This window comes from Martes martes, assembly GCF_963455335.1.
Source record: "Martes martes genome assembly, chromosome: 16".
Taxonomy (NCBI): domain Eukaryota; kingdom Metazoa; phylum Chordata; class Mammalia; order Carnivora; family Mustelidae; genus Martes; species Martes martes.
The window spans coordinates 61,353,870-61,375,036 of record NC_137904.1 but is presented as its reverse complement, the minus strand read 5'-3'; the positions used below and the strand labels follow the sequence as shown (position 1 = coordinate 61,375,036).

Below are 21,167 nucleotides of genomic sequence, written 5' to 3'. Positions count from 1 at the left end.
AGTTCTAGCTGCTATTTTTAGCCACTTTCCAAAACGTTCTCCCATCCAGCCAAATTCTATCAACTTTCCAGGTCCTGTTTCCAGTGAAGTCTTGCCTGACCACTGCAACCCGTGGACCCTCTCCCGCTTCTGAATGATCAGGCACTCTATTTCTGCATTCTCAAAGTTGATTCCACTGAATCAAAAGGCAGTATAATGTGTAAACAATGTGTGGTGGTCACCTAAGTTGGGGGAAAACTGGGCTAATAAAGGCAAACATTTTTTTCCTGCTGGACTTCCGGGAGCATCCATTATGTGAACATGCATCTTCAAGAGGGCAGATACGGTGTATGACTATATAATTATATACCATACGTTTTTGTTAACTTAAGGAAGTTTCACAACATTTAATTGCTATTTCAGTTTTTGTTTTGTTTTTTGTTTGGTGTCTTCCTCTCTCACTAGTCAGACAACTCTAGGAGGGCAGGGAGCCCTTGATCCTCACTGTGGTCAGCGCACAGGGAAGGCATTAAGTTTCGGTGACATAGAGCATTAATGACGTGCCAGGCTTGGGGTTCAGAAGGCAGTGCAAGGGGACGATAGTGCAAGGGGACGGCAGTGCAAGATGCCAATGTCGGCATCACAGCACCTAAACGCACTGTTAAGTCTCTGATTTGGGGTAAATTATTCAACCTCTGTGGGGCTTAGCTCCCCTCTCTAGAGAAGGTACACAGTAACGGAGCTACCTCACGGGTTGCTGCCGAGGAATGGATTACACACACACACACAGTGCCCAGAAAGCATTCGGTTAATATTAGCAGATGGATTGGTAGGATATAGACCAGAAGAAAGACTAATTAAAAAGCTATTCAAATAATCCAAGCTATTTAACCATGAGTGAGGGCTTTGAAGTGGACTGAGTCTAAATTCCGGCTTTCCTTTCTACGGGCTGTAGGATTGTGGAGAAATTACTTTGTCCTCTGCCCTCCCTTTCTGGGTCTGTACATTGGTATTCTTTTTTTTTTTTTTTAAGATTTTATTTATTTATTTGACAGAGAGAGATCACAAGTAGGCAGAGAGGCAGGCAGAGAGAGAGAGAGAGGAGGAAGCAGGCTCCCCGCTGAGCAGAAAGCCCGATGCGGGACTCAATCCCAGGACCCTGAGATCATGACCTGAGCGGAAGGCAGAGGCTTCACCCACTGAGCCACCCAGGTGCCCCTGGGTCTGTATATTGGGAACAATAAAAGCAACCATTTTTCAGGTGTGTTGTGCTGTGAAGACGGAATAAGATAACACTCATGTCCTCGGTCCAGTATCACACAGTAAGTGCTCAATTATTAGCTGTACCTATTTGAAGATTATTTTTAAGTGGTGCTCTGGTGACCTGAGAGCATGCTTTCCAACCAGCCCCCGCCCATCCCCATCCCCAATTCTCAACTGTCCCAGAGACTCAAATGTCCTTCCTTCCACAGAGCCACCTTCCTCCCCCATCTCATCCCCTGGCCCCAAACCCTTCTCAAAACCATCAGCCTCCGGAAGAACAAAGGTTAAATTCCTTTTCCACAGACTTTCCCCTCCCCTGTGCACTGCCCACGTGATATACAGTGTGAGAAAACAGAATGTCATCAAAGGAGTAATTCTGTGCCCCCCCCGTAACCTCTGAACAACTCTGTTAACATCTTTCCACAGCACGCGTGGATGGAAAGGGGGCACAGTGTCCCAACGCTGCCATTTCCCAACTGCAGATCTTAACTTCAATTCCCTGTTGCTACTTTAACTTAGATTTCCCTCACTTATTAAAAGAGTAATTAAAAAGAAATTATCTTTGGGAATAAAAAGTAAACAATACCCTTGCCAGGCTCAACTCAAGTAGCTGATTTTAGCTGTGAGAGACACTAGTCTTAATTGAGCACACATAAATGAATCCGACAAACCACTCTTCCCCTAAACCACCTTGGCTCTACCCAGTCTGCACCTTAGTAAGGGACTCAACCATAGACAGGGGTGGTCCCCTGCTGAGAATGACTTGACTTGATACTCTGGTACTGGAAGGGCATTCACAGGAAGGGCATTAGGAAGACACAATACAGTATTAATTTCTAAAATGTTCCAAAGAAAGGAAACAGAAGGGTCTTTAAAGAAAAAAAGAGCTGGGGCACCTGGGTGGCTGGTTTCAGGGTCCTGGGATTGGGCCCCACATCCGGCTCTCTGATCAGCAGGGAGTCTGCTTCCCCCCCACTGCCTCTCCCCCTGCTTGTGATCTCTGCCTGTCAAATAAATAAATAAATAAATAATCTTTCGGGGGGAAAAAAGGAAGAAAAAGAAAAAAGAGCCATTCAGGTGTTTGCATTCTAGAGGATCACGGGGGATCTTGTGGATTTATATACGAACAGATGCTGGTCACAGAAAATGCTGTAACCTTATAATGACGACAAATTGATCTATTTGCACACTCTTTCATTCTCATATTTTTGCACAAAAAATTTTTTGATGAGGAAGTAAAGTGGGAACCAAGCCACAAACAGACCAATCCCTCCTGCCGGGCTCTCTGGAAGACAGATTCCAGATGACTCTTTGGGCCCTGGGTGCTGTGACCCGGTGGTCCAGTGATCCCACGGGTGTTCAGGCAGGCTGCTCTCTAATAAGAAAGGAGTGTTGTGACAAATAGGCAAAGAAGGAAAGAGAGACCACAGGACAGGCAAGTCACTACTCCCACTTCCTAGAGCAAATATTTAAATACGTTGACCTGGAAGAGACGTGCCTTAGAACCTGTATTCTTGCCCGTCCGTACTCATTACTGTATCTCAGAAAACCAAAGTCCCATTGCATAGCTCGAACTCAAAGAGCCACAAGACGGGGCGCCTGTGTGGCCCAGTGGGTTGGGCCTCTGCCTTCGGCTCAGGTCATGATCTCAGGGTCCTGGGATCAAGCCCCGCATCGGGCTCTCTGCTAGGCGGGGAGCCTGCTTCCCCCTCTCTCTCTGCCTGCCTCTCTGTCTACTCGTGATCTCTCTCTCTGTCAAATAAATAAATAAAATCTTTAAAAACAAAACAAAACAAAAAAAAACAAAACAAAACAAAACCAAAGAGCCACATGGAATATTACGAGTTCAACACAGCCGTGACCACTGCTTTCCCAAGGCCATTCCTCCTGCGGTGGTCACAGCCAGGAGGGCTCAGGAGGGCGCGAACAACTATCTGTGCTTCAGCGCTGATGTTTTATGGCTGGGTGCCCAGATTGTCTAGCTCCACACACAGCTCTGTAGCCTTTGGAGGGCTACGGGGGAAGAATGCATTCTTAACAAACAGCTCTCCATCCCTGCAACAGCTTCTTCATTCTCTGAAAGCATCTGTGGCCAAGAAAAGAATTCATTTTTAGTAAAACTCTAAAAATGGCACAAAGGGTATGAATTTTCACCATGTTTTTAATATACAAAACCTCGTCACATCCCAGTTGGAGAATTAAAGAATATGTATTTTACTTTTCATTAAATAACTTATAGTTCAAATGCATGCTCTGCACAATCGGAAACTTACAGGATTATTTTAAGCAAGCTATTCAAACAAGTTCACTGGGCAAGGATTACACATTTCTTGGTTTCAACATCACACATACAATCTCTACACAAGATTACTGCTATTTCTGACAAGTAATCTTTATATTTGTAAGTAATCATATTCTTGAAAAGTTGTATACAAGCTGAATGTTTATAATTGAGAACATCTTTACTGCATTAAAATCTGTTTTTAAAGAAAGCTTACTGTATTATTATTTGGCAAAGTAAAGAATGCTCTCCTCATGACTGCACAATTATTTAAAAGCTAATTTGTAAAAATTTAGATGTTCGTGATTAACTGGCTTAAATCAAGAAAATCTGTAAAAATCTACCTGAAGAAAAAAGGCCAGTTCTCATTTGATATTCTGTTCTATTTAAATCTGTGACATCTTCAAGCAAAATTAAGATGCTGTCTTAATTAAGCAAATAAAATCTACTCATCATACAAAAAGATTGCAACACCAATACTCCTTCAAAAGATTGCCTTACAGCTCATCTAAAACATCAGAAGACCCTCTAAAATAAAGCTGGGTGTGAAAAGTAAAAAGCCATTTGTCTCAAAAATCACCAGTAAGAAGCCGTAACAATGTCAAAGAAACCAAAAACAAAAAAACCACGCACACACACAGCTGCCTGGCTCTTCCCCGCTTACTTAGACGGTCTAGGTGCTCTCTGCTAAAGGCTCCTGGTTCCAAGACCTTCTATAAATCTGTCCCTCCTCACCCGTTTCTCATGCTTCCCCACCCGCGCCCCCAGGACTTCAGTCGCTCTAGCTAATCTTTGTTTGCTGCATCCCCAAATCTTAATAATCTCATATGTTGTTCTAATATGGGGAACAGCCTCAGAGCAGACAATCTATTTTCTTCCTTATAAAATCTCAGATAGCAACCTTTGCACACTAAGCCCTGACTAAGTGCTAAGAGTCGTCTACGACATTCGCATGCAATCTCATGGGTCTAATTCTTACTGGGGAAGGCCCAAAAGACCCATAAATAGTCTTTAAAATGGCTCCTAAGCCTTAAAATGTCAACTTGTTAGAAAAGTTATATGATGCCAAAGATATTCTATATACTCAAATAAAGGATAAATAAACTAATTTTCACTAGTACGCCCCCTTTTTTTAAATTTAATATTAGCATCACTTTGAGTGGAGCAAGAGTAAGTTTATACTCAGGCGCTTCTCGCCCTCACTTGGAGTTGGGGCAGTCATGCAGACACTCCGTCTGCAGCCAGTACTGTAGGAATTCTATCTTCCATTTCTTTCCAACTGAAAGCTCTCTTCACTGAGGAAAAAGGCTGCCCCACTCCAGTCCTGACCTCCTCCTCCCCAGCTTGGTTTTGGAAGTGAGCCAGATGACAGCATTTGGAGAAGCACAAATTTATCTCAGTAAAGCTGGCTGTTTAACAAAAAGGTGGTGGTGGTGAGAAATACCGTAATTTTAGAGTATATCCCCCCCCATTACTTACTTCTGTTTTAACCCCTGCAGGTCCAATGAAACAATGCACCCCACTTTCCCTCATAATCAGCCCTCTAATGCAACTAACTATGTGTTCCAAAACTCCTGAGCCAACTAAGTATAAATATAAGCCTGCTACAAACTAATCTTTGTGAAAGTGTTAAAACATGCGCCACTTAAAAAAGAACAACAATAAACACTGTAAGAAGGAAAACCAGAGTCAACATTTACATGTACCCCAGGTTACTACTAAAATATTTAAATGCCAGAATCCAAAATGAAATAGTGAGATTAAGTCTTATGACAGCCTCGGTGTCAACCTTATTTAATAGCTTAAGAGCGAAAAACAGAGATACCTATCAGTAAGATCTTTGCTTTGGACAAGAAAGATGGAAGGCTTAGAATCAGTCTTTTAAAACTAAATCCTCTGGGGCGCCTGAGTGGTTCAGTGGGTTAAAGCCTCTGGCTTCGGCTCAGGTCATGATCCCAGGGTCCTGGGATCGAGCCCCGCATCGGGCTCTCTGCTCAGCAGGGAGCCTGCTTCCCCCACTCTCTCTGCCTGCCTCTGCCTACTTGTGATCTCTGTCTGTCAAATAAATAAATAAAATCTTTAAAAAATAAAAAAAATAAAACTAGATCCTCATAATAAAATCAAGTCTCTGTGTGTGTGTGAGTTTAATGTATACAAAACATCTGGGATCCCCAGATCCATTCTCTTGCTTGAGGAAGTGCTAGCTTAAAGAAATCACTCTGTGTCACCATAAGTCAAATTTAACTTAACCAATACTTTTACGGTTACTATTTCCTGGGGTATCAATATCTCATGACCCAAGGTGTGAAAGAAAAACGGAGTCTGAGACCCTCTATTTTTTTTTAATATTTTATTTATTTGATAGAGATCACAAGTAGGCAGAGAGGCAGGCAGAGAGAGAGGGGGAATCAGGCTCCCTGTGGAGCAGAGAGCCCAATGTGGGGCTCGATCCCAGGGCCCTGGGATCATGACCTGAGCCGAAGGCAGAGGCTTTAACCCACTGAGCCACCCAGGTGCCCCGACCCTCTATTTTTATGAGACTATAAATATTAAAAACTTTCTGTAGAAAGAGCAAACTTTCAGGATAGGGAAGTAAAGTGGCAGCTACTCAGACCATTACTATCTCCCATAAACACTGACAAAATTAACTTGGATAATGAAACTGGGCTAGTCATTTCTTAAAACTTCATTTACCATCATTTCCCCCAACAAAGCATCCTAGGAGTGCCACATGAAAGGTGTTCAAAGACCTTCACCATCTCTGTGGTTCGGGAATAACGTAATTTTCTTCAAGGTGCCCTCAGCCAACCAAGTTCATCTGGCCAGAGGCTAAGTTTTATCTTCTACGTTTTCTGGTAGCACAGAAGGAAGTCTGGAACCGAAGCATACAACTGTCAACACCCGGCCACACTTCAAACTGGCCACCACTGTCCGCTGAGATCCCTCAAGACACATCTCCAGCGTCTCCACTCATCCTCACAGTTACTCAATTCTAAACGTAGGACATAAGTTGCATAAAATAAGCCTTGTGCGGGTCAGGTTCGGCTCAGGCCCCTAGCAATTGCTACACAGTGATCATCACCATCTGACCACCTCGACCGACAGCAGCGCAGCGACGAGAATACCCGACACGGGAGAAAACCCGACCCTCGGCACACAATGGATTAAACCAGCCAGATGCCCACAACTTGCAACTCCTTCAAGGCGCTCAAGTTGGACATCCACAGAGCACCATTTTGAGCTCAGGATCTGCGGTTCCTGCCTAGACACAGGCGAGCAGGCAACTCAAATGGAGGTTTAATCTGACAGAGGCAAAGAGACAATTCCACTCATTTTGTACAGAATCACTCGACACCGCGGAGCGCCTTAAAACGCGAAGGTGCAGCCGGGCTCCGCAGCTCCTCCTCCCCCGCCCAGGGCGGCACCGATCCTGCATCTCCGGTGAGATCCCCAAAGCTCTGTGCAACGACAGGCGAGCGGTTTCCCCGCCGGGTTCCCGCGCAGAACCCCTACAGTCGCATCTGCACGTTCTAGCAGCCACGAACCAATTGATTAAATGTCACCCACAAGGTAAAGGTGCCGATGAGGCGTCGCTCAAGCGGAGGTGGCACTGGGGCGCTCGGGTTACGTGATGTGCTAGCAGGGCAGCTGCGGCGCGGCTCCTTTTCCTCGTGCGCATTGCTCCGCAGTCTGCAGCCCCGCTCGCAGCCCACCTGACTCCAGACCCGCAGAAGACCCGGGGGCGCCCGCACCCTCCCCCAAAGCACGCCCAGGGCTCGCTCTTCCCGCAAACAACGACGCGGGAGGCCCTGCACCGACAACGCTGCGGGTTCGTGCGCGCCATCGGAAATGCAAAACCCAGGGGCGACTGTTCCGGGGGCGCCCGGCTCCAACAGCCGCACGAGTTGAACACGCACACATCTGGCGTGGGACCGCACCGCCCGCCGCGACCCGGCCGGCTCCCCCGCACTCGGCGCTCCGCGGACCCCTCTCCCCGCGCGCACGCACGCACCGGCCCCGCGCCGCCGGCGGCTCCTCCCGCCGCCCCGCGCCGCGCATCCCTTCCCGCCCGGACCCTCCAGCCCCTCGCGCTCCGGGCCCGGCCGAACAAAGGCGACGCCGCCAGCTGGGCCAGCGGCGGCGGCTCGGAGGCCCGGCTCGCGCTCACCTGGGCTCCGTCCCCGGCGGCGGCGGCGGCGGCGGCGGCGGCGGCGGCGGCGGCGGCGGCGGCTCCTCGGCCGGGCTCCGGCGGCGCGGGCCTGGCGGCGGCAGCGACAACGACAACGACGATCCGGGCGACCGCCCCGGGGCCTGCGGGGCGCTCGGGCGGCAGGGGCCCGCTCAGCGCCGGCGCCGCGGGCTCAGGTCCCGGCGCGGGCGGCGGCGGCGGGGGCGGCGGCGCGGGCGGGTGGGCGGCGGCGCGTCCCGGCAGGTCCAGGTCCGGCCCCGGCGACGCCGCGACGCGCCCTCCTCCTCGCGCCCGCAAGCGGGACGGCGGCTCCGGCGCGGCCCGGGATCCGAGGTGGCGGCAGCGGCGACGCTCGGCGCTCGGCGCTCGGCCGGCTCCGCTCCCTCCGCCTCCGGCTCGGGCGGGCCCGCAGCGGCGGCGGCAGGAGCGCGGCGGGCGCGGGGACGGCCCTGTCAGGGGCGGCGGGGGCGGCCGGGGCGGCGCTCAGGACTGCGGGGCGGCGGGGCCGGCGGCGGCGGCTGCGGCTCCCGGGGCCGTCGCGCTGAGGTGCGGAGCTGCCACCGCGGCCATCTTGTTGCTCTAACTGACAAGAACCCCCCTCCCCCCGCTCCAGCCAGACGGGGCGCTCGCGCCCCCTTCCCCGCCCCGCGTTGGCCTCCAACAGGAAGTCGTCCCGGCCCCTGCCACGTGACTCCACTGTATCTGCATACCGGAGGGCGAACTGGCCAATCGGCGCTCTGCGCCCGAGCTCCGCCCCCGCGCGCCCCTCCCCGGCCCATTGGTTCTCCCAGGCCACGCCACGCCCCGTCCTTCCCCCTTAATACCCGCTCGCGTTGTGGTTCCGCAGACTGCGCGGGGAACGCGCCGGGGAGCGAGCGGGAGCGCGCGCTCCCCCTGCCTGGGCGCGTTCAAGTCTCGGGGACTCGCGCTCCGCCTGCGGGGCTCGGAGACCCGCGCGACATCCTTCCCGATCTGTGGGCGCCGTGACTCGGTGTTAACGCGTTGGACGGCGGGCGCGGACCCGGCACCGCACATCCGTCTGCTTCCCCCGAGCCCCCGCCGGCACCCTGCGGCGCCCGGGCCTTGCGCGGTATCCGCGCCGGCCCTCTGTGCAGCAGGGACCGGCGCCGACTGCGGCGCGCGTCCCGCCCGTGCCGTGCACACGCCCTGCACCTCCCCGCCATGCACAGACTCGTACACGCGCCGAGCCGGGCCCGGGAGCATCCCGCTCGCCGCGCGCTTCCCAGCCTCCCCTTGCACTCAGCGGCTCCCCGGGGAGCGCCCCGCTGCGAGCCAAACAGGCCTCCGCGCGGAACAGCCTCCCCCCTCGAGAGCGAACCGTCCGCCCCCACCGCGTGGACCCCGTGCCAAGGGCGGAGGCGGGGTGGGCGGGGCAGGAGGACCCGGACGCTCCCGCGCGCGGTGCCCGGCGGGGGTCCTCCGTTCCTCCGCGGCTCCCCGGTATACAGTAGTCATTGACCGTAGGTAGGGGTCAGGAGGGATGTGCGATTTAAAAGTCCCTTTTTAAGTTTCAGCACGAGTCACGAGGACATTTTAAAACCGAGGATTTTCTCCATTTTCGTGAAGGGTCGTGGTAGCTGGCCCGCTTTCCCCTTCGGGCGGTGGAAGGAAGCTCCGCGGTGCTGCTCGAAAGTTGTTGGTGTTGGAGGAGGCCATTCCCTGTCGACGTGTCCCCATCTTGAAGAGCGGATAATGACACACTTACTTGCGCAATGCAATTTTGTTACCGCAAGTGTCATGCTTGGAAAGTCTGGGGATGAAAGAGACAAAACAAATTCCCCGCTCGCTCTCGTTTCCCGTCAGGGTCTCACGAGCCCCGTGCTCTCCTTTCTTCTTCCTGCCATATTTGAAGCCTTCCAGTAGCCAGATTCACAAACCACTCTCGAAAGGGGTCTTCGAATGTCTGCCTTGTGTATTTTCCCTCCCCCAAAACCTGTCTCACTTAGAATGAGCTAAAGTCAGATTTTATTTACATTAATTCTTGATTGCGGAGAAACCTGCATTTAAAAAAAAAAATTTCTCAAAGATAGAGGTGTCATCGCATGCTCCAGGAGGGAGTGCAAAGTAGTAAAATCTTCAAAATAAGCAGCATCCAGTAAATAGATGGCTAAATCAATGGAGAGGAATCCAGATACGTGGGTAGACCAAGCATTGTAATAAACAGAAATTTGGGGGAAATGGAACCGAAGTTACATTACTTAATATCCTTGATGTTAAATTTGTGACTGTAATCTCTCAACTTTACCTACGTTGTTCTCTTTACTACTCCCCTCCCTCAGCTTAAACTGGGCAAAATAATTGTTTTCTCCTGTTATCTTAGCCTATAAACACTAGGAAGAAAAGTAGTACTATATTGACCTTTTTTTTTTTTAAAGATTTATTTATTTATTTATTCGAGAGAGAGAGAATGAGAGAGCATGAGATGGGGGAGGGTCAGAGGGAAAAGCAGACTCCCTGCCTAGCAGGGAGCCAGATGCAGGACTGGATCCTGGGACTCCAGGATCATGACCTGAGCGGAATGCAGTCGCTTAACCAACTGAGCCAGCCAGATGCCCTGACCATATTTTCTGGACGAAAAATTAGGCTCACGGTTTGGCATGAAGACCTGTAGCACTAGGAAAAATATTTAAAATTAGGGTTGACCCAGAAACATTGAGACACGTGATGGCTATGAGTATGGGGATTGCAGAACACGGTGTCACCCAAGGCTCTCTGAACTGATTAAAGGATGAGCAAAGACCCCAAGCAAAGCTGTAAAATGGGGAAGTGCATATCTGGGATCTTCATCCCCTGATGGGCCCTGTCATTACCATCTCATAGCTAAGATATGAATTAATAATCTGTAATAATGGTCAAAACTGACAGAATCACATTTAAAAGAATTAAATGTTGAATGTAGCTCTTGAGTTAAAGTCAGCTAGTTGAAGACATATGGAGAAGATCTGGCTGGACACAACCTCATGTAAAAAAATTTGTGGTTTCAGGTGGCCCCATACTCACATGGCTAAACATGCAAAAATCATTTGTTAAAAGACATGCGATCTATGTTTTTTATTTTTAGAGCGGGTGGGGTGAGACTGGGGAGAAGGGGCAGGGGGAGAGAGAGAATCTAAAGCAGGCTCCACGCCCAGTGCAGAGCTGACTTGGGGCTCCATCTTATGCCTTGAGATCATGACCTGAGCCAAAATCAAGAGACATTCAACAGACTGAGCCACCCAGGTGACCCCCACCCACTTTTTTTTAAAGTAAGCTCTACACCCAACATGGATCTTGAACTCAGAGATCAAGAGTCCCATACTCTCCCTCTTGAGCCAACCACGTGCCGCAGAAAACATACAATCTGTATTAAAATAGTGTCCATTTCAAGAGACTGTATTCTAAGCTGGCCAGACCCCACATGGAGTATCACCGCCAGTTCTGAGTAGTAAAGACACAGGAAAGAGACTGACAAGCTTAAAGACTGCATCAGGGAGAGTCAGGGAGACAGCAGGCTGTTGATGGAAATCCTCTGGTCATTCAGCAGGGCTGAAGGAGCAGGAGAGATTGATATAGGGAAGAGGAAACAGACAGAACAGAATGGCTGTCGTCAAATTTCTAAAAAACACAAATAGGCACAGGTAAATTCTGTGAGATCCCAGGAGGCAGACCTGTGGTCAGTGGGTGGAAGGTTTGGAGGCAAATTTTGGTTTCATTCAAAGAAGAATCATGAGGGTTATCCATACAAACTCCAGCTTGAAATGTAACAAGATCCACATCTGGTTTATGCAGAAAGACAGGGGATCATGTTCCTGTCTCCATGGATATTGCAGAATAGATTACTGCATGGGCACAAAGGCTGAACTAGCTCAGCGGTTCTCAAAGTGTGCTCCCTGGACCAGCAGCATCAGCATCACCTGGGAACTTATTAGAAATGCAATTTCTTGGATCCCCCCACCAGATCTGCTGAATCAGAAACTCTAGGGATGAACTCCAGATATCCTCCGCTTAACAAGCCCTCTAGGTGAATCTGATGCTCACTAAAATTTTAGAATAAAACAAAATAAATAATAGAGGGCATCTTTCCTTGGGGTTCTGTCTGTGTGTGATACTGGCCTCCTTTACACTGCCCACTTCCGACCACACAGGACTGCTTTGCTTCCTCCTGAAATCCTATCCATCCTGCTAGATCTGTTGATTCTGCAATTAGAATTTGCATCCTCATGGTAAGCTCTTAAATGGAAAAGCTGCAAGGCTCAAACAAATGATTGTTTTCCAAAGAAAAGGTAATGGAGCTGGGCTCGGTTCTCCTGGTCTCCCTGCTTGTCACCAGGAGATGGTAACTAACTTAGCCTTAAAATATGTCATAAGTGGGACACCTGGCTTAGTTGGTGAAGCGTCAGCTTTCAGCTGAGCTCATGATCTCAGGATTTTGGGATTGAGTCCCACACTGAGGTCTCCGTTCAGCAGGGAGTCTCCTCCCTCTGCCTGCTGCTCCTCCTACTTTACTCTCTCTCTCTCTCTCTCTCTCTCTCTCTCTGACAAATAAATAAATAAAACCTTTACAAGTGTGATAAGCTTGGGGTGCCCGGCTGGCTCCTGTGGAGTATCTGACTTTTGATCTCCAGGTCATGAGTTCAAGCCCCCACACTGGGGATAAACTCACTTTTTTAAAAAATGTGGTAAAACTTAAAAGGTCTTTCTTCTCGAACGTTGTTCACATAAATTAAGGAGGTAGCTTGTTTAAAATCCAGATTCAGGGGCGCCTGGGTGGCTCAGTGGGTTAAAGCCTCTGCCTTCGGCTCAGGTCATGATCCCAGAGTCCTGGGATCGAGCCCCATATCGGGCTCTCTGCTCTTCGGGGAGCCTGCTTCCTCCTCTCTCTCTGCCTGTCTCTCTGCCTACTTGTGATCTCTGTCTGTCAAATAAATAAATAAATAAAATCTTTAAAAAAAAATAAAATCCAGATTCGTCAGGTTCAGGGTACAGTCCATGAAGCCGCGGTCTAATCAGCACCCCCCCCACCGTGATTCTGATGCTATTGTCCTCCCACTACACTGAGGAAAATGCTAGAATAAAGCCAAGAACCTTAAATATGAACAAGGGCTTTAGATTTCTTTGTATTCCTCAGTGAGTTAGAGAAAATTCGCACTGTCAGGCAGAGGACTAGGGCTTTGGAGCTGAAAGCCATGATTATGCTACATAACAAAATGCTGAAGAAGGCGGGGGAACGACCTCAGCCATTCTGGAGGGCTCAGAAAGACTTCCGGGGGGATCTCTGGTTTGATTCTTGAAAGATGCAAGGGAGCGATGTGGTCAGAGGCTGAGGAAGGGCAGTGAAGACGGAGGGAACAGTCGGTATAAAGGGAATGTGAAAGAACTGTGTAGCGCTTTGGGGGGGCAGCAAAGTGTCAACAGGGTTGAAACAGTCCTCACAAGGGCAGTGGGCTGGCTCCCTTGGTAGGGGGGTCAGGCATCTGGCCTTGGGCTCAGAGCGGGATCCCAGGGTCCCAGGATTGACCTGCATCCCTGCTCAGCAGGGGGTCTGCTTCTCCCTCTTCCTCTGCCCCACGTCCCTGCTCGTGTTCTCTCAAATAAATTTAAAGAGAAAGAATGAAAGAAAGAGGGGCGGGGGCGCCTGGGTGGCTCAGTGGGTTAAAGCCTCTGTCTTCGGCTCGGGTCATGATCCCAAGGTCCTGGGATCAAGCCCCAAGTCAGGCTCTCTGCTCAGCGGGGAGCCTGCTTCCTCCTCTCTCTGCCTGCCTCTCTGCCTACTTGTGATCTCTGTCTTCAAATAAATAAATAAAATCTTTAAAACAAAACAAAACAAAAAAAAAAAAAAGAAAGAAAGAAAGAAAGAAAGAAAGAGAGGGGCGCCTGGGTGGCTCAGTGGGTTAAGCCTCTGCCTTCAGCTCAGGTCATGATCTCAGGGTCCTGGGATCTGAGCCCCACTCGGGCTCTCTGCGGGGAGCCGCTTCCTCCTCTCTCTGCCTGCTGCTCTGCCTACTTGTGATCTCTGTCTGTGTCAAATAAATAAATAAAATCTTTATAAAAAGAAAAAGGAATGAAAGAAAGAGAGACGCAGACAGAAAGGAAGAAAGGAAGAAAGAGAAAAAGGGAGGAAGGAAGGAAGGTCCTCATATAAAGGCAGAAAAGGGAGTGCGCAAATGAGCAGGGACCAGATTTTAAAGAGCCTCCCATGTCACATTTAGGAGTTTGGGCTTTATCCTGAACGCAATGTAGAGCTCTTGAATAATTCTAAACATTATACTCGGCTGTCCAAGAGATCACTGTGGAAACATTGTGGCAGGTGGCAAGGGCGGGGTGGGGGGCGGGGAGAAGGAGCAGGAGGAGGAGAAGGAGGAAGAGGAGGGGGAAGAGGAGGGGGAAGAGGATGAAGAAGCTGGGACAGAGCAGAGTCCTACCTCGGACATGAGGAACCATGCAGGTGACCAGAGTGGCAACAGAGGTCAAACAGGAAGGATCCACTTGAAAGATAATTTTCACTCCTGGGGACTCTGTGGGACTCCGTACTGGTATAGAAGATGCCTAAGCAAGACAGTAAAGGATGACACCCAGTTTTCTTGCTCAGTGAGAGGTGGAGAGATAGTGAGGCAGGAGCTGCAGGAGGAGGAGGAAGAGGAGGAAGAGAAGTGCCAGAAGAGCTTGAGAAGGTTCCAGCCAGACACACGGAATTCCAGGGGGACCGGAGAGGCCAAAAGGGGAAGGAAGAGGTGGTCAGTGACAGTGTGACTGTAAGCTCCACCTGTTAGAGTCAGGAAAGTTCCACCAGACTGAGCAACCATGAGGTCGTTCTGTCCTCAGTACAGATGCCAGAGGGCACCGGGCTATGGGGACAACCGGGGCAGGGCAGATCCGGAGGGGAGGATAAGGAGGGATCCTCTTTGGAAGTTTGGCTGTTCTTATGGGTTGAACTGTATCCCTCGCAAAAGATTTACTGGAGTCCTAACCCCACCTGTGTCAGAATGTGACTTTCTTTGGTGATATAGGGTCTCCCGGATACAGTCAAGTTGAGGTCATTCCGAGGGACCATAACCCAAGAAGACTGGTGTCCTTACAGAAGGAGAAGAAGTGGATGCCCACCGACATGCACAAAAGGGGAAGGGGAAGGTCAGGTGCAGAGGAAGGCAGAGATCCGGGCGATGCATCTGTGAGCGGGGGAGCAGCAAAGATGGCCAGCGAAGGGCTAGCAGCTCAAAAGGAGGCCTGGAGGGGATCCTGCCGACACTGGGGTCCTGCACTTCTGGCCTCCAGAGCTGGGAGACAATACATTTCTGTTGCTGAAGCTACCCAAGTGCATGGTTCTGTGTCCCTGTGGCCCCAGGACACCACTAGAACCATGCAAGGCGGGAGTGTGGCCAGAGAGGAATGTGAGGCCACAAAAGTGGTTTTCCGTTGTTTTGTTTTGCTTTTTTAAAGAGAAAGACTTGAGTGTGTTAATATGCTGAGAAGAAAGAGCCAGTGAAGAGGACACACAAAGAAGATGTCAGCCTTTTTGTTTGGAAGGGTTGAGCGTGGAATAAGGAGTAAGGAAGGCCTTGGACAGATGTGCAGTAGGGGGCTTTTCTGTTCCTGAGACTAGAGGCAAACAAGTGCATGCATGAGTGTGTGCTTGTGTGTGTGTGTATGTGTGTGTGTGTGTGTGTGTGTGTGTGTGCTGGGGGGGGCATGTTTTGCAAAAAATGGAGGACATTGCACCTTTTTTTAAAAAAAGGATTTTATTTATTTATTTGACAGACAGAGATCACAGGTAGGCAGAGAGGCAGGCAGAGGGAGGGGGGAAGCAGGCTCCCTGCTGAGCAGAGAGCCCAATGCGGGGCTCGATTCCAGGACCCTGCGATCATGACTTCAGCTGAAGGCAGATGCTTAACTGACTGAGCCACTCACACGCCCCTAAATAATTTTTTTAAATTTAAATTCTAGTTAGCTATTTTTTTTATGAAGTAGCCTAAATTTCTTCTGAATCTAAAATTCTGTTTCTAGATCTTTTGCAACTCAGAGCTATTTAAATACAAATTACTGCTTTATTCTATTTCAATGGTGTTGCGGTATAGCTTTTTATCTGTGGTGTGTTAAACCTAATAGGAAAACATTCTCCTTGTATCTTTGCCTGTTTTTTTTTTTTTTTTAATTTATTTGAGAGAGAGAGTGCGCTAGAAGTGGAGGGTCAGAGGGAGAAGCAGTCTCCCCACTGAGCAAGGAGCACGATGCAGGACTCGATCCCGGGACTCCAGGATCGTGACCTGAACCGAAGGCAGATGCTTAACCAACTGACCCACCGAGGCGCCCTGCTTTTTTTTTTTTTTTAAAGATTTTATTTATTTATTTGGCACATATACAGAGAGAAGGAGAAACAGGCTCCCCACTGAGCAGGGATTCCCCGTGTGGGGCTCTATCCCAGGACCCTGGGATCAGGACCTGAGCTGAAGTCAGCTGCTTAACAGACTGAGCCACCCAGGCACCCTTTTTTGCCTGTTAAAACAAATTCCAAATCTCAAACTATAGGGGACCTCATACTAAACCATGGGAGGCATATTCTGTCTGCTTTTGTTTCTTTGGGACTAAATTTCAATGTGGCATTTTGGATGTCTGGGAGGCAAACCTTGGTCTCGCACGTGCCCAGTACCTGGACACATCATGATGCCCTCTTTCTACTTGGGTCTGTTCCTTCCAGACTCAGAGGTGAAAATCTGTGAGGTCATCTAGGTACAGAACATAAGATGCCTGATCAAGTCATGATAAGGATGCCCCTTGTACGAGGTGTTTGGGTGTATAAAGCAGCTTTGTTTGTCTGGGTCCTGTGACACTGAGCAGAAGTCTTTCTTTGGTCCAATTCTGCCAAATTGGCAATCTGGTGTACCAGAGAAAGATCGGGTGGTTCATGATGAAATGAATGAAACGAGATTCTTTGCACTGGGGGTTGAAGGAAGAATTCCCTCATAGGCTGTCCCCCAGCTGGGCTTCTCTGTGGCCCGAATCTGCTCATATATCTAACGCTGCTCATATATCTAACGATCACCCAGGAGTGGGGGTTTTGTCTCAGCAGCCAGCAACTGTTGGATATACCATCTGCTGGAACTCCCCCTTTCCGGGGCTAGCTCCTTTATCCTTGCATGAATTAAGCAAATATTTGCAAGCACCTGGCATATGCAAAGCACTACAGACATTCCAAGTTCACTGTCAACCCCTCCTGAGCCTCTAACAGAGGGGACATGATAAAGCTATAAGCAATTTGATCTCCCTGCATTTTACCTTTTTTCTATAGCATTTATCACCTTCTGTGATATATAGTTGGCTTTTTATTGTGTTTATCGTTCCTTTCTCTCCAGTTAGGACATAAGATCCACTAGGGCAAAATCCTTGTGTGTTGTTCACAGATGAATCTTAAGCACCCAGAGCAGAGTGTTCCATGAATATTTCTTCATTGAATTAATGAACGAATTAAGATAGACCGATAAATGTCATAAGAAAGTTAATATCAAACTGCAATAGGAGAAGTGACATCTAGATATTACAAGTAAGGGGTGAATCAGGGAAAGGCCCTTAAGGATGAGGCATTCAGACAGCGTTGAAGAGATGGGTAGAACTCCTCTTCCCTCCCTCCTCCCTCCCACCCTCCCTCCTCCCTCCCTCCTCCATCCTCCTCCCTCCCTCCATCCCTCCTCCCTCCCTCCATCCCTCCTCCCTCCCTCCATCCCTCCTCCCTCCCTCCTCCCTCCCTCCTCCCTCCCTCCTCCCTCCCTCCTCCCTCCCTCCCTTCCTTCTTACTTTCTTCTTTTTCTTTTTTCTTAGTAATTCAGTTGATTACTTAGGACAATACACAGAAGAAATACCAGAATGTTTCATATTTACAGTAGACATTTTATGAGCCCCTTATAGAATCCAAATTTTTAAAAAAACTTTGATATATTTTATAATTTTCAATTTTCTCCCCCTCCCAAGTAAACCAAAATGCATCCTTGATTTTGAGAAGCAAACAATGGCTGTGTTAGTTATCTGTTGCTGAGTGACAAATTATCCCCAAATTTAGCAGCTTAAAACCACAGCCGTGTTGTATCACACAGTTTCTGAGAATCAGGAATCCAGGAGCAGCCCAGCTCGTGGCGGAGAGTCTTTAATGAGGTTGTGGGTGAGTGCTGCCTGAGTCTGTGATCTGGCCGGACAGTCTGTCCCAAGGTCACTCTCCTGGCTGTTGGCAGGAGGCCTCTGTTTCTTTTCACATAGACCTCTCCATAGGGCTGCTCAGGACACCGCTTCCCCCAAAGTAAGTGATCCAAGAACAAGGGAGCACCAGAACGGAAGCCGAACTCCTCCACAATCAAATATTACAAGCAAACACCCTGTGCTATTGGTCACACAGACCAACCCTGGCTCAGTGTGGGAATTAACTACACAGGGCATGGATATCAGAAGGCAGAGCTTATGGGGCCATCCTGGAGGCTGGCTCCCTTCACAACAAATCCACAAGGAGATGCAAGGATCGGAGGTCAGCAAGGCTCCCTCCATAAAATCAAATTCCTGGCTCAGCAAAATTCAGATCCTGACCTGTCCTTGACTTTGAAGTTCCCGCTGAATGGTTCACATGCAGGACCAAAGGGTCTGCTTTGAAGGCCACGTTTTGGGGGATTCCCTTAACCCCCCTGGGCCTCATTTCCAGTCTCTTCTAGCAGTGGGGTGGACCATGTTGCCAACTGTCTAACTCTCAAACTCTGTGACTCAGAAATTCAGTTTCAGTTAGTCAGTATGCGGTTATAGAAATGAATAAGTCTTCAAAGAAGAGAGGGAGTTTGTATTTCAAAAAACCCTACTGTATTTAGAAGGATGGAATGTGCCTTGTGGAATGAACATACAGTGGGAGAGATGTTAGCGAGACCGGTAGCTGGGACTACAGAAAGTTCCCATAGGGAGGCAGGACCCACACAGTTTGGATAAGTAAGTGAACCATTGGGCTAAGCCAAGATTCTGGAAGTCACTCAGTAGGTGGTGAATGTGGCAGAGATGCCTGCATCAAAACGCCTAGTACCCTACGCAGTGTGAGTCTCCACCGAACAGAGGCTGAGCCGCCAGGAACTACATTTCCCAGCATCCCCTTGGCATCTATGTAGGGGCATGTGACCAATTCTAGCCAATGGGATGTGATCAGAAGCCAAAGCAGCGGAGGGGAGGAGTGACGTCTTCTCCTTTAGCTCCTTCCCCTTCTTGGATGGCAAGGACTTTAGGGCTCCAGGGCATGGAGGAGCCTCAAATTCAAAAGGGCCTATAAGATCTCCTTGGAATGCCAAAAGAGTGAAAAATGTGCCTGTATCACGTGGCACATTTGACAGTTTGGGGTTTTTTCCAGCAGCTACCACTGCCCTAACACACACTAGGAAACCCTTGTCAAATCTTTGCATAGGGGTTCCATGAGAGACATAGTCTTAGGGGGGTGAGCGTGCCATTGGTCGGTGGGACGGGGTATCAAGAAGGGAGGACAAACCCCAAAGGCGGAGAGATCGGTTAGGAAGCTGTTGCAGGATTGCCACGCGAGGTGACAGCGAGGAGGCACGACGTCCCCATTCCTGCCTCTGCTTCGTGGCAGGATTCATGGAGAAGACGCAAGTAACGTTGGCTGTTTCTTCTTTGCTTATTACATGCAGGACATTATGCTTTATAGACACCATCTCATTTAACCCGTTCAGTTCTTATTTAAATTATATTTTTATTATTTTTATTTTTTTAGAGGGAGAGGGTAGGGAGGGGCAGGGGGAGACAGAGAATCTTAAGCAGCCTCCATGCCCAGCACTGAGCCTGTCCAGGGACTTGATCTCTCCATCATGACCTGAGCTGAAATCAAGAGTTGGACGCTTAACCAACTGAGCCACACAGGAGCCCCTAGTTCTTATTTAAATTTTTATCTTGGGGCACCTGGGTGGCTCAGTGGGTTAAGCCTCTGCCTTCAGCTCAGGTCATGATCTCAGGGTCCTGGGATGGAGCCCCACATCGGGCTCTCTGCTCAGCGGGGAGCCTGCCTCCCCCTCTTTCTCTGCCTGCCTCTCTGCCTACTTGTGATCTCTCTCTATCTAAAAGAAAAAAAAAAAAAGAAAAAAAATAAATTTTTATCTTGCTTCACTGGGCATTAAAAACAACTTTTTAAAAAAAGATTTTATTTATTTATTTGAGAGAGAGTGAGAGAGAGAGAGAACACAAGTGGGAGGGAGCGTCAGGCAGTGGGAGAGGGAGAAGCAGGCTCCCTATTGAGCAGGGAGCCCAACGTGGGGCTGGACCCCAGGACCCCAGGATCACAACCTGAGCTGAAGGCAGACGCTTAACCAACTGAGCCACCAAGGTACCCCCACCAAAAACAACTTTTAAGAACCAAACTAGGGATGCCTAGTTTGAAGCAGTAGAGCATGTACTCTTGATCTTGGAGTCGTGAGTTCAAGCCTCATGTTGGGCCTAGAGATTACTTTAGAAAAGGTAAAAAAAAAAAAAAAATTAAAAAAAAAGCTTTCAAACAAATGAATCCATGCCTTTTAGAAGGTGATTCTGTAACATCAATCTTAGAACAAACAAAACCTCCCAGTCCTGTGCCCTGTCCCTCCTGGAAGCAACCAATATCAAGTCCTTAAGCTGTTTCTTCTGCCACTTATGTTCATATTTCTAAAGAAATGTTTATTTTCTTCTTTCTTGATTTTTCTATAATAACATCAGGACTTCCCACGTTACAAGGTGAGGCTTTGGCTCTTCTCCACCAAATCCTGCTGTCCTACACCTTTCCCCTCCCTCAGATGAGTTAAGATTTCAACAGCAGAACCAGAGGTGAGTTTTCTAGACAGGCAAAATAAACATAGCAATAGGTATAATAGTGCATAGGTTATCCTAGCGGGTTAGAAGGAAATGAAGCTGGAGAGGGAGCTTGGAAACAGAGCAGGAAGAGCCACCGGGCTGGGGAATTAGAACTTGACCTAGTGCGCAGTAGGGAGCCATTGAAAATTTTATGGGGCGGGGGAGGGGAAGTCAGAGGAGTTGCTCATTCAGGCAGCTCCACTGCAGGGTGGGTCAGAGCAACGATCCTGGGGCAGTCCAGGTAATTGACCATTTATGCATTCATTCATCTATTCATTTATCCTCTCATCGTCCTCATTTACATTTACACAGGGGTCGTGGGTAGTGCTCGCCTCCCCTACTAGCCTGGACTCTCCAGGAAAGCAGAGACTGCTTGTTCCTTTGCTTGCAGCTCTACCCCAGCCCTTAGCAAGTGTCTGGCACCCTGTTGGTGTTGAGTAAATGTTTGAGGAAGGAAGGAAGGACACCTGTTGAGAATGTGGGGATTAAGTCGGGTGATGGCTATGATTACAGATTTGGAGGCATTTCCAAGAGGGACATGAGTCTGCCCACTAATGGAGGGCAGCCAGAGTGACTCTGATGACAAGCCACCCATGATAGACTGGCAGTACC

At 49.1% G+C, this 21,167-nt stretch overlaps 1 protein-coding gene across 1 annotated transcript in view; it reads right to left on the bottom strand.

The window, feature by feature from the left end:
- Positions 1 to 7,734, bottom strand: part of TNRC6C (trinucleotide repeat containing adaptor 6C) — a 142,524-nt gene extending 134,790 nt beyond the window's left edge. Inside the window, exon 1 of the mRNA XM_080826379.1 lies at positions 7,692 to 7,734. The gene's annotated coding sequence lies outside the window, so the exon portion shown is untranslated. The remainder of the gene's footprint in view (positions 1 to 7,691) is intronic.
- Between the last annotated feature and the right edge of the window lie 13,433 nt (positions 7,735 to 21,167).